The sequence below is a fragment of the Brachyistius frenatus genome, unplaced genomic scaffold, assembly GCF_029030835.1.
Source record: "Brachyistius frenatus isolate BFR_SWC_R1_liver_20210118 unplaced genomic scaffold, ASM2903083v1 Contig_18, whole genome shotgun sequence".
Taxonomy (NCBI): Eukaryota; Metazoa; Chordata; class Actinopteri; family Embiotocidae; genus Brachyistius; species Brachyistius frenatus.
This window is the reverse complement of record NW_027210617.1, coordinates 3,495,682-3,510,431: the sequence shown is the minus strand read 5'-3', so window position 1 is coordinate 3,510,431 and position 14,750 is coordinate 3,495,682. Positions and strand designations below refer to the sequence as shown.

Genomic DNA, 14,750 nt, shown 5'->3' with positions numbered 1-14,750 from the left:
AATGATTCCTGAGAAAGATTCATGAACTTGCTGATAACAAGCCTAATAACCGAAATCTGTGATGACAAACATATAGTATGTTTCTATTTTGTGCATATAATGTGAGGAATAAAAACTTTTAATTCATGGACTTTTTCATAATTATTATTTTCAAAGATATTCAAAATAATTTTTCAAACCAGACTTTGAAAAGTCCTTGCTGCCACATTATTCATATGTTAGTCCTTCCCAGATGGGTTGTATTTTCCCCAAAAAACATTAGGAACCTGCATGTTTCTGGAAAAGCCTATTTTTTTTGTGTGTTTACAGTATATCCTTGACTAAAATTGGCACATTGTCTGTCTCACTTCCCCATGGGCTGCTGGATTAACCAGAAAGGCTCTTTATAAATGAATTATGGGGAACAGAGAAATGCTTGTTCAGTGCTGAACAATCTAAAAATCATGGGGGTATTTTTGTTCATATTTTTGGACTCAAACATTTACCTCACGGTAGTTATATATATAAATTGCTGGGGAAAATGTAAAAAAAAAAAAAAAAAAAAACGAAAAAAAAAACCCCGGTAAACTGGAAACATTAATAAATAAATCAAGAAAAATCCCTTTCAGTCCTATGGTTTATTCAAAACAGACCAAATCAACTGTACATGCACAATCTGAATTATGAGTCACTGCTATGTTTGCCTCTTTTCACTGTTTGTCTCTGACAGGGTTTCTCTGTTTGGCCATTTATATCACGGTGAGCTGAACCCAGTATCGTAGCAACGGTAACTATGGGAATATAAGCCTGTGGAGAGGTCAATGCGATGGCCTCCTCTTGGCCTCCTTGTACAAAGGCTCACACATCTAATTCACAATGTATATAACCACCTCCACCACACCAATGTCCACCTCCACAAACAAACCTATTTAATGCCTTCATTTTTATTTTGTTTTACTCTGAGGCCATGTTTATGTGCAAAGAGGCAATAACATTCATTTCATCTTTTACAACAATTTCAGAAAAAAACACATTATGTCATGGTTGGCTCTGTTCTGTCTTTATTTTCTTTACTTTTCAGACCCCTCCCCATTACTAGTTGTCTGTCCTCTCTCCGTTTTCTTTTCCTCCGTGTGTGCATTTGATGTAGGCTTCAGTCCTCATGGGACAGATTCTCCAGAGACACTCAATTGACAAGTGTGTACAATAACTAATCAGCTGCAAAGCAACTGCCCTTTAAAATGGTAAATTAACTAAACTAATTTCAGATAATCCTTCAATATACCGGGCCGCGCTGACAGCAGCAAATGATATTTGAAATGCAGACGCCCCCTCGTCTCTGACTCCTGACAGTCATTTCACTAAAGACCCAATCACCCCCCCCCCCCTGTAAAGGTGGCCGTGCTTGATAAACTGCTGATGGAGCACTGAGAAGATTAAAATCATATTGTAGCGCAACATGACTGCGTGCTGTCTGACAAGCCTGCCTCGTCATCCCAACATCAAGCTCTTAATACCTGCACAGAGACATTACCTTAAGCATGAACCACACTTACTAGCATGCACACTGTATATGCACAAGCAATAACACATGAATTTAAAAATTTAAAAAAAAAGCTCCAACAAGTTCATGTCCTATAAGAGGTTTACCAATTTAAATTCTGTGTCTGTGTTGATACCAAGCCCTTCCCTCCCTAAAGCTCCATAATGTGTTCTGTCAACATGGTCGTCTCCTGCAGATTAGCAGTTGTAGAGTGAAAAGGACAACATGCTGTTTTCATAGCAAAAGAATAAACTCTGGACGGATCGACCCGATGTCAAACAAAAAAAAAAAAAAATCCAAATCTGTGTAGTGCAATGCGATGGCATGTTTACGGACACACTTTTAAGGAGAAGGACATTTGTCAAAGTACTGCTGGACAACTAATGGAGTTGTTCTGTAGGTGTCTAACTGCTGGTGTTTCTTTCTCCTTACATCACCTCCACAGTGTGCTTAAGGAGTCTTGTGAAGGTTGTCGGGGAGAATGGAGCTGAATAGTGCCTCTTTGATTATAGCCAGCACCGGACTGTGGATTGACAGCCTACAGCTTTTGAAATCAACTTAAACTGAAGATGTGTTGCAGGAGTATTGGAGCATTTATTACATGCTGCTTTGCTTTGAAGCAATATCAAATATTCAGGACTTTTTGCTTTATATTTCCTTGTGCCTGCATAAGATGTATGAGAGCAGCATCTGAGCACATTCTGAATTGTCATTTATTTGTTTACAATTAGTACCCGTTTTATTTTTCTTATCAGTAAAATTTGCCTAGTAAAATCTTCAAGCACACGTACAGAAAAGTCAACTTGATTTAGTGTTTTATGTCAAGTGGGTAAAGCTGCATGAGTGAGGGAAAAGTTCACCAAGCAAACTAACATAATTGTGCAGCCGGGTAATTAGCAGCTACAATACTAACGTGTTTGTCAGTGCACGATCCCTTCAGCACATGCTGCGCCCGTGCACCCGGAAACACTATGTATTAATGACCAATTTGTACCACGCATGTGAAGACATTTTACAATGTTAAAACACTTTATGGTCACCAGCCAAGGGTACTTAGCTGCAGACAAACCAGCAGATATTCCTCCTTTCTTATGACATGTATACAGTTGTCCAGTTGTCCAAGTCATCGAGATATGAACAAAAACAAGCATGTAGGACTATGACTGTTCATGTTTATATAATGATTTAAGTGAAGTGGCCAACATAAAAGCTCATATAGGCAGCACGACTGCTCTTCTTTTATTAACAGTGATTGTTGTTATTGGAAAGCTGTTTTACTCATATTATGTGATAAGAGCAGAGGTTCAAAGGAATTGACACATCCTTGTCCAACAGTGTTATTTTGTGGCTCTCGAGATATTGATAAAGGCCTACGTAGAACTCAGGTGGAGACATTGCTCTCAATCACGTGTCACTATGATGAATTAAAGCAACGTAAAAAAAAACTAAAAATCCTTAGTGGAATGATTCGGCCAGTGTTGTAAAAGATATTAATTTCTATGCACGTGCTGATTTTTGCACTAGTGCAGAACAGACAGTGTTCTGTTGTAGCATCGCACTCAGAACCAGGAACACAACAATTATATTTAACGTGGTTTTCTGAGGTATTCTTCCACTTGCGCTGGGTACATATTCTAAAATGTTCTTGTATCTATGGTAGCCATTTATCACTGCAGCATGGTTTTTGGCATTGTATGTGCAGGTTGCATGAATGTCATTGTTTTTTTCTTCTGTTATCTGTTATCTGTTTAGAGGTGTGTGGTCAGTAAGGGAGGCAGCACTGTCAGTACAGGTAACTGGATAGAGTGTAAAGATCCACTAGCTTCTTCGTAGACAGCTGTGTACAGGGAGTCACTGTCCCACTCTCCCCTCCATGCATTTTTCATCACGTTGTTTTTTTTTGTTTTTTTTTTACTATTTAGCTTTTCCCTCCCCTCTAAACTTCCATGTGGTGCGTGCTGACATGGCATTTCTCAGCCTTGCACACAACACAAAGCCCTGCGGTGCTCAGTGTACTGGAGTTGGAGCACGTCTGTGTTTGTGTGCCAGTGTGAATATTGGGGACGTTATGCTCACTCACTCTCCACTGTTCTCCCCACTTCTCACACACTCACATCACAGTGTATGTGATCCCACAGTCCCATAGGCAAGAGAGGAATAGCGGGAGAGCGCTCTTACGGAAAGTCCATTTAGTCAGTTGGCAGCACCCAAACTACAAAATAGTTGCGACTCCCTGCATAGAAAGGATCATCTTAAATTATTCTGAGCTGAAATTCAAATTTCATTTTGTTTTGGCCCTAAGCAATGGGTAAAACTGCCTGGATGGGATCAGCAAAGGTCAGGAGGAATTAAAATGCTTACTGTAAGGTTTGACAGGGAGCGAGAGTAGGCTGAGAAGAGATAGAGGGCTGGAGGAAAAGGCCATCTGCCTGATAGTTGGGAGAGAGAAAAGTCGGTCTTTTTGCAGTCCAATGCGATTAGAAACAAGCTTGACAGGTCCACATTTCTGCACCACCTCAGATCTATCATATTCCAAGACTGCGATTAAACATTCTGCATGCAAAATTAAAAAGTAGGGTAGCCTTACTGCTCACCGGTATTGTCAACATGTAGTGGAGGCTTTACAACACATTTCTATGCATGCCCAGACACTAGATGATTTGCTATGACAATAAACAAATCCAATAAATCTGACGCATGAAGTAAAACGGCAATGAAAAAATGTACCTGACATCCGATGAAGAATTCCACTCTCCCTCTTGATGATTTGCTCAATATATAGCTGTTTATTTGATTAGATATCAAGCAAAACATCCTGGAAATGAAAACAAATGGGCTGTCTGGAAGATTGGGGCTGAGGAGGGAAACGAAGAGACGCAAAGTTGGCCGTTCTTAAATCGAGTGTGTTTGAGGTAGACAACAATGTGGGGGTCATTCTTTCCACAAACACGCACACATCTCTGTCTGTGATTATGAACATGTATATTTCTGGAGAAATTACCCCTTCCCCACACACAAGTTCTACAACATACGGTGTGCCGCACAGTGCATATCTTTAGCAAGAGACAGACAACAGTGGACACTTTTGGCTTTTTACAGTATGCACAGGGCAGCCAATTTAGTTTGTTGATGATACTGCTTCTCATAACAGTTTGCATAACTAATCAAAGCAGGGCAGAGAAAATTAAAATTGAAGAGGAAAGCTAGTTGAATGTCAAATGTCAAAGGTAGCATAGTATTTTTTCTTTACTGTGAATTATTCTTTTAAATGTGCTGCAAAAGAAAAAGAAGACAAAATTATGATGATGGCAACACATCGCTCCATTGTGATATTACTGGCAAACAAGGGATGGGTCATAATTTTGGAAGTTTTGAAAGTGCGTCAAATCAATGCGACTATCGTCTTGTCTTAAAAAATGTGTTTTTCCATTTTTGTACTCGTGTCCAGTATTAAAGCGTTACTATCGCCAGAAGGTGGCAGTAATGCACCTAAAACCTGTTTGCCAACAGCAATTTAACAACAAATGGAGGAGACGAGGAATACGTATCTACCATGGCCTAGTAAAAAATTATGTAACGCTGTGACGCAAAGATGACTTCAGCCGTCAAAAACTTCTGTGTGGGACAGCTTAAAAAAAAATCATTCATTTTAGAGTGTAGCGTTGAGCAGACAGTCTACTCATACATCAACAATCAATGGTTTAATGTTCGACGTACAGAGCAAAACAAGGGCCTTCATTTCACACATGATAGTCAAAGACATGTTTCTCATCAACTTTGTTAAAGGTGAGGGTTTTCAAGGTTTGATGGCATTTGTTGACCCGGAGTTTACAGCATAAATGGATCTTTAAATAATGGTTATTAACAGTTCCCAGGAAATATCAAATAGTATTTTTTGATAATACTTCTCACTTTGGCAAACTTGTAACATTAACATTCCTTCTTGAAAACAAAAGACAACACTAGCAATACTTTTTTCAGCAACAAGAAGGTCAAATCCGATTTTAATGTCAGGAGCGTTAACATAAGCTACAGTATGTTCCGTTTCCCCAGTCTTCAGGCGCAGTTCTTTTCTACAAACACAAAATATGTTGTGGAAATCTGTGCAGCAGTTCATTAGTACAGTAGTGCAGGGCTTTGTGAAAATATGTGATATAAGATCATTTGAATTTTCAGACAACTCAGAATAAAAAGAGTGAGGGAGCCTGATACACACATGCTTGCCTTAGGCTCCCAAAACACTATGGTTGTCCCGGATTATAGAATGCTTTCAGTACAATCACATCCTCTAAAAGGTGCTGATTGACCTTCTAGCCTAATTAAAGTGCACCATCACCAATGGAGAGCAGATAAGACAGCTTAGCTGTCAGTGTGACTGACAGGGTTAGGCTCTCCCCCTGCAGTCACATCAGCACTACAGAGGCTATGCATACAAAAAGCACACTGAAAGGAGTGGGTGCGCTCTAATTTTAGCATCTCACCTCCCATCAAGAATCTGCTCCAGCTCATAATATGGAAATGGTCAAATATAAAAGTACACCGGTGACATGCTTTAGGGCTCATGTATTTATTTATGTATTTTCAGCTTTACCTCATACATAATTTCCCCCCTTCTCATAACCGTTAACACTGCAGGGTTTTTTTCTGAGTAAATAAATGCTCTGCACTGAATTGGAGTTTATGCAAACTGAAACTGCTGCTGGCTGATGTCATGTATGTATAGAGCAAATCTGAAACCGCTTTAAACAGGGTCTCTGTCGGGTCTAGTCAGGTGAGTGCTCGAGTGCACCTTATATTCCCCCTGCCGCTCTCCCACTTCTGGCCGGGGGAAAGCTGACATGCAGGGTGGCCTGTAAGCCTCTTTTGTCCATGTGCAGCAGAGTCATCTGCCAGCTCAGTTGCTCTTGCAGACAAAGCTTCAGAGAGATAGCCCATATTCTGGTACATTCTCCCTCTCTTTTGAGGTGGAGTTGGGCATGGCCCCTCGCTCACTATCTCCTAAGCCTCCTCACATTCATTTCTCGCTCTCGCTCTCTCTCTCTCTTGCACTCTTTTTCTCATCATTTATTTTTGCTTTCTGTCTTTATTGGCCACAATCAAAACCCCAGCCATTACTTTAAACTTCCAAGTATTATCTTACACCCCCCCCCACCCCCCCATTTCTGCTTGGTCTGCTTAGTCAAACTTGATTTTGTCTTTTCTCAGACTGAGTTTTTTTATCCCTGCATGGGTTCGTATTTTATTCTAAATATTGCAGTTGTCCAGAGGTGCGGCGGTAAAGGATATTGACATAGGATGTCGTGGGGCAGGATATCACATGAGGCTCAGTTTGGCTATAATTAAATTTGTTGTCTCTTGTTATAGTCCATTTTTTCTCTCTGTATGAGAAAAAGGTAATTACTTGAGAACAAGCATGAAGGCTAATGAGTAACCATGATTAGCCATCCAAGATAATCACAAGGGAATATGAGAGAAAGAGGAAAGATGGAGATACTGAGGCAAAGGGAGAGGGCCAAAAATGGGGGAGCAGAGAAAAAATACATCCAAGTGATAACATGAGAAAAGCTGAAGGAGTCTGTACCGTACTATAAGAAAGAAAAGAGAGAGAAACTGTGTGTAGGAGAAAAGAGGTGGGGGTTGGTTGAGGGGGCTGGCCGAGGGGGCGTGTCCAACGTTACCCTCATGAATCAGTGTCAGTGGAGCGATGAGAAAATAATTAAGAAACAGGCTAGCAGTGTGTTAAATACTGCCGAAGGTAAAAGGCCCATTCTACTGTATAGAAGCACAATCTGGACGGGAAGAAGAATGGCAATAAATGGGATGGAGGGAAATGTGGGAGAGAAAATCCATAACATAACTGATGCCAAAATGCCCTTCAGATGGCATTATGAAGGGAGACAATATAAATAGCACTGCCATATTGTAAATGTTTATATACAGTAGCAAAGTATTCACATTGCACAGCAGTTTCAGGATTTATGACCACAGCCGTAATGCACTGAAGTCGACACAAAGCTGTGAGTAATATTTCACATTTGTTATCATATCGAGTGTAAATTTGCTGAGACGTATACGGTGGAGATAAAAATATTTTAAGCAATTTCTCCTTCTATTCTTCTCCCTTCGGCTGCTCTGTTCTGAGGTGGGAGTGTGAGCTGTCAACTGGGCGATGAGCTGGCTCTAACTGTACAGAAAGCAAAAGCACGCACACACACACACAGACACACGCACACAACACGCAGGCACGACAACAGCTCCACTCACACACCTCAGAGGTTTTACACAGAGCATTCAGAGAAGAAGTCGGAGACCCGTAATTGTATGTTCGAGGCTTCAAGCGGGAACAAGATGCGGCCGCAATCCTCCAGTCAGCATCACTGAGCAGAGCAGCCATTAGATCGCACCGATTCATAAAATCTTCAGAGAATATTAAATGACGTACCCAAGGTCCTGTGTGGGCCGCAGTATGTGTATTCCATCTGTCTACATGTGCGTACAAACACGTGTGTGTGTGTGTGTGTGTGTGTGTGTGTGTGTGTGTGTGTGTGTGTGTGTGTGTGTGTGTGTGTGTGTGTGTGTGCACGTAGGTGGGCACGCACACATGTGTGGGTGAGTCTTTTTAGGTGTTCTGCATGACATCCGTCATCGTTTCTGCCGGGGGCACAGAATGAATTCATGATCACTGGTCTCCAAATCCCCTCGGAGATGGAATCGACTCGGTTGGCGTGCGCGCAGGACGTGCGTATGGTTGGAATGCAGAAGCTCTCTTCCTGTGAGGCTGCTGTTCGCTAACACGTTACAGTTTGATCTTAAGCTCTTTGGCCTGATTAACACGCTATAGGGCTTCGGATGCAACAGTTACCGAGCACAACCTCCCACTCACTGCGGTGATGTTTGTTTGTAGGACGAGCTTCCCCTCGTCACAGCATATATTTGTTTGTATACTGTATACCATCAACTGTACATACTGTAATAGGTTTCTGTGCGTGAGCCTGTTGAAAAAGTTGCTTGTATTTGCAAGCCTCTGAGGTACCCTCTCAGCGCGTGTTTATATCATTTTATGGATACTTCACGTGTAGGTTCCTGCATGCTCGCGGTATGTATGTACATATGAGAAAATGTGTGTGTTTATGTGCTCTTACTGTACATGTGGAAAGCATTGAGGCGGAATCCATCCCTGAGGAGTGCTTCATGAGGGATGCACCTTTTCTGCAGCATTACTATCAGGGCCTTGCATACACTGTTATATGGCATATTTACTGATGGGTTTTATGGGTTGTAGCTGAGCTGCCAATGAGCAGCCTTGACACCGAAATGATGAAACTATGACATGAAATCAAGCCAATGTCCCTATAGGGGCTGCTAGTGTTGGAGAAGCAGGTCTCTGTAGATAGCGTTATAGGGAACACGTCGAAATTGAATTATGGACTGAATATATGGAAAACATGGCTGAGGACTTTGTGGGCAACCTGGGCAAGCAGCACAATGAACTATAGCATGTTTAACATTCATATATAATGAAATTGTCAGTCAGTTGTATTTTTCATTCTTGACTCAGTCATATATGTTTGAATGGAAACCGCTCATCAGGGAGCACTAGGCTTGATGGCTTTTTGGTGAAAACTACAGTATTGTTTTCTTTGCAGCGCTGTTTCCAAGCAACATCTCTGATGTTGCGAGGGTAACAGCGCTAATAAGCTACCTCATTAGGGCGGGTGCATGGTAGGCCTCACGGTTTGTGCTGTCAACTCAGTGGGTTAGCATGCAAACTTCAAAAGACAGCTGCAGATACAATATATACACACAGGAGTGCTAATTTACTTCAGGAATTGGTAAACAAACTAGTCCATCAACCCACATTCCGTTCTTGGTTGAAGGTGTGCTGTGTGAAACATACTAACTGGGTCCTATCTGAAATGGCTCCAGCGTTAGGATAAAATATGTGGCCATCCTCTCTCTGGTGATAATGCAGCACATAAAAGGCTCATTATTCAGGAGTTAATTTGGCAGGGTTTTCTCACCTCAGGCTGTGCCAAACCTCCGACTCCCTCCCTTGTTGGTCTCTGCCACTCCTATCACTGATCCTGACTTTACACGGGATGGGAAGACTGCCCTCAGAACACCTATATACACTCACAACTGGGCCCACACACCCACACTCCTACGTGCTGTAGATGCACTCACACATACACACCATCTCATTAATGCAAACACAACCCTAGTTAGACCCCTATATGTAATAAATTGGATTAAATTCCACTGGCTAAGCACTGTGATCTCTTAGGGTTAATTAATTTCATTCCATTCTGTCTGTGTTTTTTATGCTTGAACACATGCTGACACTGTTATTGTGCGGCATCCTGTTCATTGGAGAAGTATAATAGGCTCATGAAGGAGGGAGAGGAAGCCACAATGTTTGGTATTCCTGCTACAAAGTGATTTTGATTCCTGCTTGCTTTCTTCTGACAAGGAAGTGCGCTACAGTGGCTAGCTATAATACGGTGGATCCTTCCCCTCCACAGCCTCTCTTCTAGCTCTTATCTTACCCGCCAAATGAGAAAACCTGGATGGCTTCTCGGGGCCCCTGTTTCTGCCTGGGTGCTATCTCATTTGGTTTTAATATATTTATCCATTCATTATTGTTCCCTTTTATCGGCCAGCTAATATTGTTCATAATTTGTCCTTATCTGTGAGCCTGACAGTCAAATTTACACTCCGGCTCAGCAGACAGATGGAGAAATGACCCTTTTCCAACCCCTCCTTCCCTAACTCCTCTCCTCCCTTCATTCATCTCCTCCTCTCCAAACTCCAATGAAACATGACTGACAGCCCGCTGTATAAGTAGTTGTCATGGCAACCATCCCATCCTTCTGACAAGTACTTTTTCTCTATAGCACATGCTCTCCCTCTGTCACAAAGATCTCTCTCGCTCCCCTCTATCTCCACTCCCTTGCTCTTGCAACGATTTAGAAAGCGACAGACAGAGAAGGGGAATTTAAAAAAAAAAAAAAAACAGAACACCTAAAGCAGTTGGTATGCTTTCCTTTCCCCCCACCCATCCCTCCCCTTCTCAGTTTCCTCCCCTTTCCTCATCCTCCCGACTGCTGACAATGATTTACCAACTCCAATGGTGTTCCTATTTCATCCATCCTGGCTTATCAAGGACTGCAGGACTGTATGCACGGCAACTTACAGTATGGGCACATCGTTCTCACTCTCCCACACATGCATTCTCTCCTCCCATCTCCCGCTCATTCTTTCTCACCATCTCTGCTTCCCCCGATTCTTTTTGATTTCTTTCTCGTCGCTCCAAAAAATCCTGCTCTGTCCCATTGCTATTCAATAAGTCTCAGTTCACTGTAAAAATCCTCAGCAAGTCTGCAGTGTAATCATAGAACACACTGTAATAAGTCTCCAGTATACTGGCCTGTGCTGCAAATGTTGTGTTGTTCCAGTGGAAACAAACATTATTTAACAACAGAAGCTCTTGTACATACGCAGCAGGACGGAATAACAGCGATATTGTTTGTCATGGGCGTGCTGTAATGGTCAGACTACAGCATGAAGAATTGAGATGTGAAATATTACGGATTTAATTTGTTATAGCGCAGTGAGTTCACATGCGGCCAACGGTCTTATATTGAAAAGCTTATGGTGATTAGAAAGGCTTCAAATGAACCCAGAAATCTTCAATATGTATAACCAGGCAGAACACCGCCAATTTGATTACTCTGAAGTTTAGTTTCCAATGCATTTATTCCAAAGAAGCATCTGTTTAGTTTAGTGTTTAGGACAGCAGTGGTATATCAACAATGAAGCTGCATACAGTACTCTGCCACAGTGAGCTGTAAGTGCATCTTCATGCCAGCATGCTGCACAGTTTTCACAGTGAACTTTTTGGTGATAATTGGACCCCTGAAATGTTGAGGTGAGGATAATTTATTTGAAATACTACAGGACCCAGCTGTTCTCCTTTCGGATAATATTCATGTTGACTAAGCTGGTTTGTGATGTAAGAATACAACTTTATTTTAACTTTTTCACATTGCAGAATATTTCATTGTCGTGTGTGAAGGGCTGGGCACCAACTGAATTGCTTTGGCACGATCTACAACTAAAAATGCCTTGTCATTTAATACCAGATTTCATGCCAAGTCTATACCGAGTGATAAAATCAACTGGGGTAAACCGTACTTTCGAGCGCCTTCTTTCACTTTTTTCCCCAAATTTTTTGGCCACGTACCTGTCCGAGTTGCATGCACTGCCGCCTAGCTTACGTTTACCGATGGCCTGCGTGTGAAGTATTTAGGTAACATCTGTAAAATGTGACGTCAACTACATGAGGTGTTTTGGGGACATCTGTCAATTGTAGGTAGGAAAAAAAAACAGCAGGTTACACTCCCCCCGCTCTAATCTGCATGAATACAAAAGATCTGTACCATAATGTAATTTTCTTTTTGTTTTAATGGATTTTGTCAATTTGGTAACAAAAGAAGTATCGTTCAAGGGACCGGTATCAAAGTTAAGGTAACCGTACTGAATTTCTTTTTACGACTACGCGCCTTATGCGTGAAATCGATGGTATAAAATAAACAAAAAAACATTAACCAGCCAGAAATAGTCATCATGTCATGACTTTGGCTTAATGCTCCTGTTCAAAGTAGCAACCTATGAGAAAGGAAAAATTCTGTTTTACAGAAAGAAAAACCAAAAAGTGACTTGAGGACAAATTGCAGGTCAAGAATGTGTTATCTGAATATTGAGTTTGCTATGCAGTGAAGATATGTTAAGGTAAATATCCAGATTTTGGAATCAGTGTAAAACGGCTGATGATGGAACCAAAACAAAAGACATCTTTGGTTTTTTTTGTTCTCTTCCGTGCAGACGTGCATCACGTACATCCAGCTTTGCATTGCAGTGGAATCGCAAAGATTATTTGTGGTGCGTTGCCGCTTGTAATGCAGCAGTGGCCACTATGTCAGCAATTAGCAGCAACTACTGTTGCAGCTAGCAGCAGCTTAATTAGTAGCAGCATCACATACAAATAAAATAACGAAGGCTGGGGCGCTGGGAGGGTTGTGTAGCTGCGGTTGGTGGACTGAAGTTGGTAACAACAGCAGTTAGCAGTACTCACTTGGGCAAAGGTGAAAAAAGACAATATACTGTGGTTACCAGTGGGACATACACTTATATGTATAGTATGTGTGTCATCATGGTGGGAGATCTGTCGTCTCTAATCCTCTGTATCAGAGTATGCGAGACTATCCTCATTTCTTCTCGCTCTCTCTTTGTCCCTCGTTCGCTCCTTTTTTTTCCCCCCCTCCCCTGTCAGATATGTGTCAATGACTGTAGGTGTCTTGCGCACTGTTTGTGAGTGTTCGCACGCTGCCTGTACTCCACTGTTGTAGATAAATGAGATAATGTTTCTATTGGCGGCGAACACAAGACCTGCGTTCCCAAGGGAGCATTTTAGTTGAGAGCAGCCGGAGCAGAATCCTAGACGGTGGAACAGATCTCGGTAGATGATCTGTTTTCATGCGTTGTTGGCTTGTTTTCAAAGCACATTTACGTTCCACAACGTTTGCTCCACCTCTCCCTCAGCCGCAGATGAAGAACTTAAATGCTGTAAAAATAAAATCCATATAATGTCACAACCTTGGTACATCGCAGTCACCTCCTGCATGGGTTTCAGATTAGCACTTCTCACAGGCATAACGCAAAGAGACCGCACACTGAACATGACTACAATGCGTAAGGCTTTTGTGTCGCTCGCTGTGAACCGATATTACACAGGTGTGTGATATATAGTCGCGAATGATCCTTTTATACTTGAAGTCCTATAAATATTATTCCATTCAGCTGGAGGTGACGTGCCAGTAGGCCATCTTCAGGATGGATGCAGGGCCGTATTTTAAGACGTGCCACATGTACGCTGTTAACAGTGTGATCGCCACACTGCAGCTCCTATGAAATTGATAAAGGTCATACGTTAATTCACTACTTGTCAGACCCCCATTATCCACAATAAACAGGGAAGTTATAACCAAAGCAGGGGCAGGAAGAACTGTATACACAACTGTATGGGAGATGTGGTCTGGCAGCATTCAGGGAGATTTGTGCAGTCCGGCCCCACCCCCAACCCCCCCACCCTTGACTCATCTCCCCGATCCAACCTCAGAATTTATATTCTCCCTCCAGCAAAAGGAAGGACCATCTTGGCCTTTCATTTTCCAGTTCAGGGCTTTCCTTTTTTTGCAGATAAATGCTCTCCAATCCACCCTGACAGATGTCACATTGCATCACTTCCATTTTGATACATAGCCTCTGATCCTGCCACTTGCAATAAGGAGCCAGCACCATGGACGCCCCTCCCTAGACAATGCTCTGACACGGGTGATTATTTTAAAGGTGCATCATTGGCGGTGCCGAGTGCTGAAACCTTAGCTGGGCGCCACATACACTCTCTGCCGTGCCCGGTGCTGAAATGCCGGTATCGGCTTGTGTTTGGGTCGGGGAACGACGACAACACGGCACACTCGGTACTCGTCACAGGTCAGCGTGACACTTGGGAAAATACCTCTGGCAGCGATTTATGCCGCTCTCAACCTCTTCACAGCAGCAGGTCCATAGTCCTGTCTCTCACTCAGCCTCCCTGCTGTGACTTCACGGGTCAGAGTTGGAGAAACAATCTGTATAAAGGGAAGGTTTTAGTGCTTCTGCTGCCAGCAGAAACACGCTGCACTGTAGCATTAATCATAAGGCCAGAGTACATCAGTAAACACAGTGTGTCAGGTCAAGGTAAAGATCAGATCCCACAGCATTTAACAGGACTCAGTAGCATACAGGCTATCTATTGAAAAGTCAGCGTTATTCATGGCATGTCTCCCAGCCTTCGTTTGCTCACTGGAGAGACACGCCATTGTTCAACTGAAGAGCACACAAATATTTCTCTGGCTACACAAAAAAACACTGGATCAGCAGCAATTAGTAGAGTAAGAGAGAGATAAAGAGAGGAAGAGAGAGAGGGGAGAGAGGGTGGGCAGTTGAAAAAGAATGAGGGGGGGAATGGAGAATCAGCGAGAGAGAAAAAGGAAAGAGAGAGATGGATGAATAAAGAGAGGGGAGAGTAAAAGAGAGGGAGTTTGAGTTTGCAGCCTCTACAGTGTGGTGTGTAGGTGGCTGGAGCTGCCTGGAGCCCCCCCCCGTGCTTTAAAAAGGACCAAAGACT

At 42.4% G+C, this 14,750-nt stretch overlaps 1 protein-coding gene across 12 annotated transcripts in view; it reads left to right on the top strand.

Annotated features, from left to right (window-relative positions):
- Positions 1-14,750, top strand: part of celf5a (cugbp, Elav-like family member 5a) — a 190,004-nt gene that overhangs the window by 136,061 nt on the left and 39,193 nt on the right. The gene's annotated exons all lie outside the window — the stretch shown is intronic.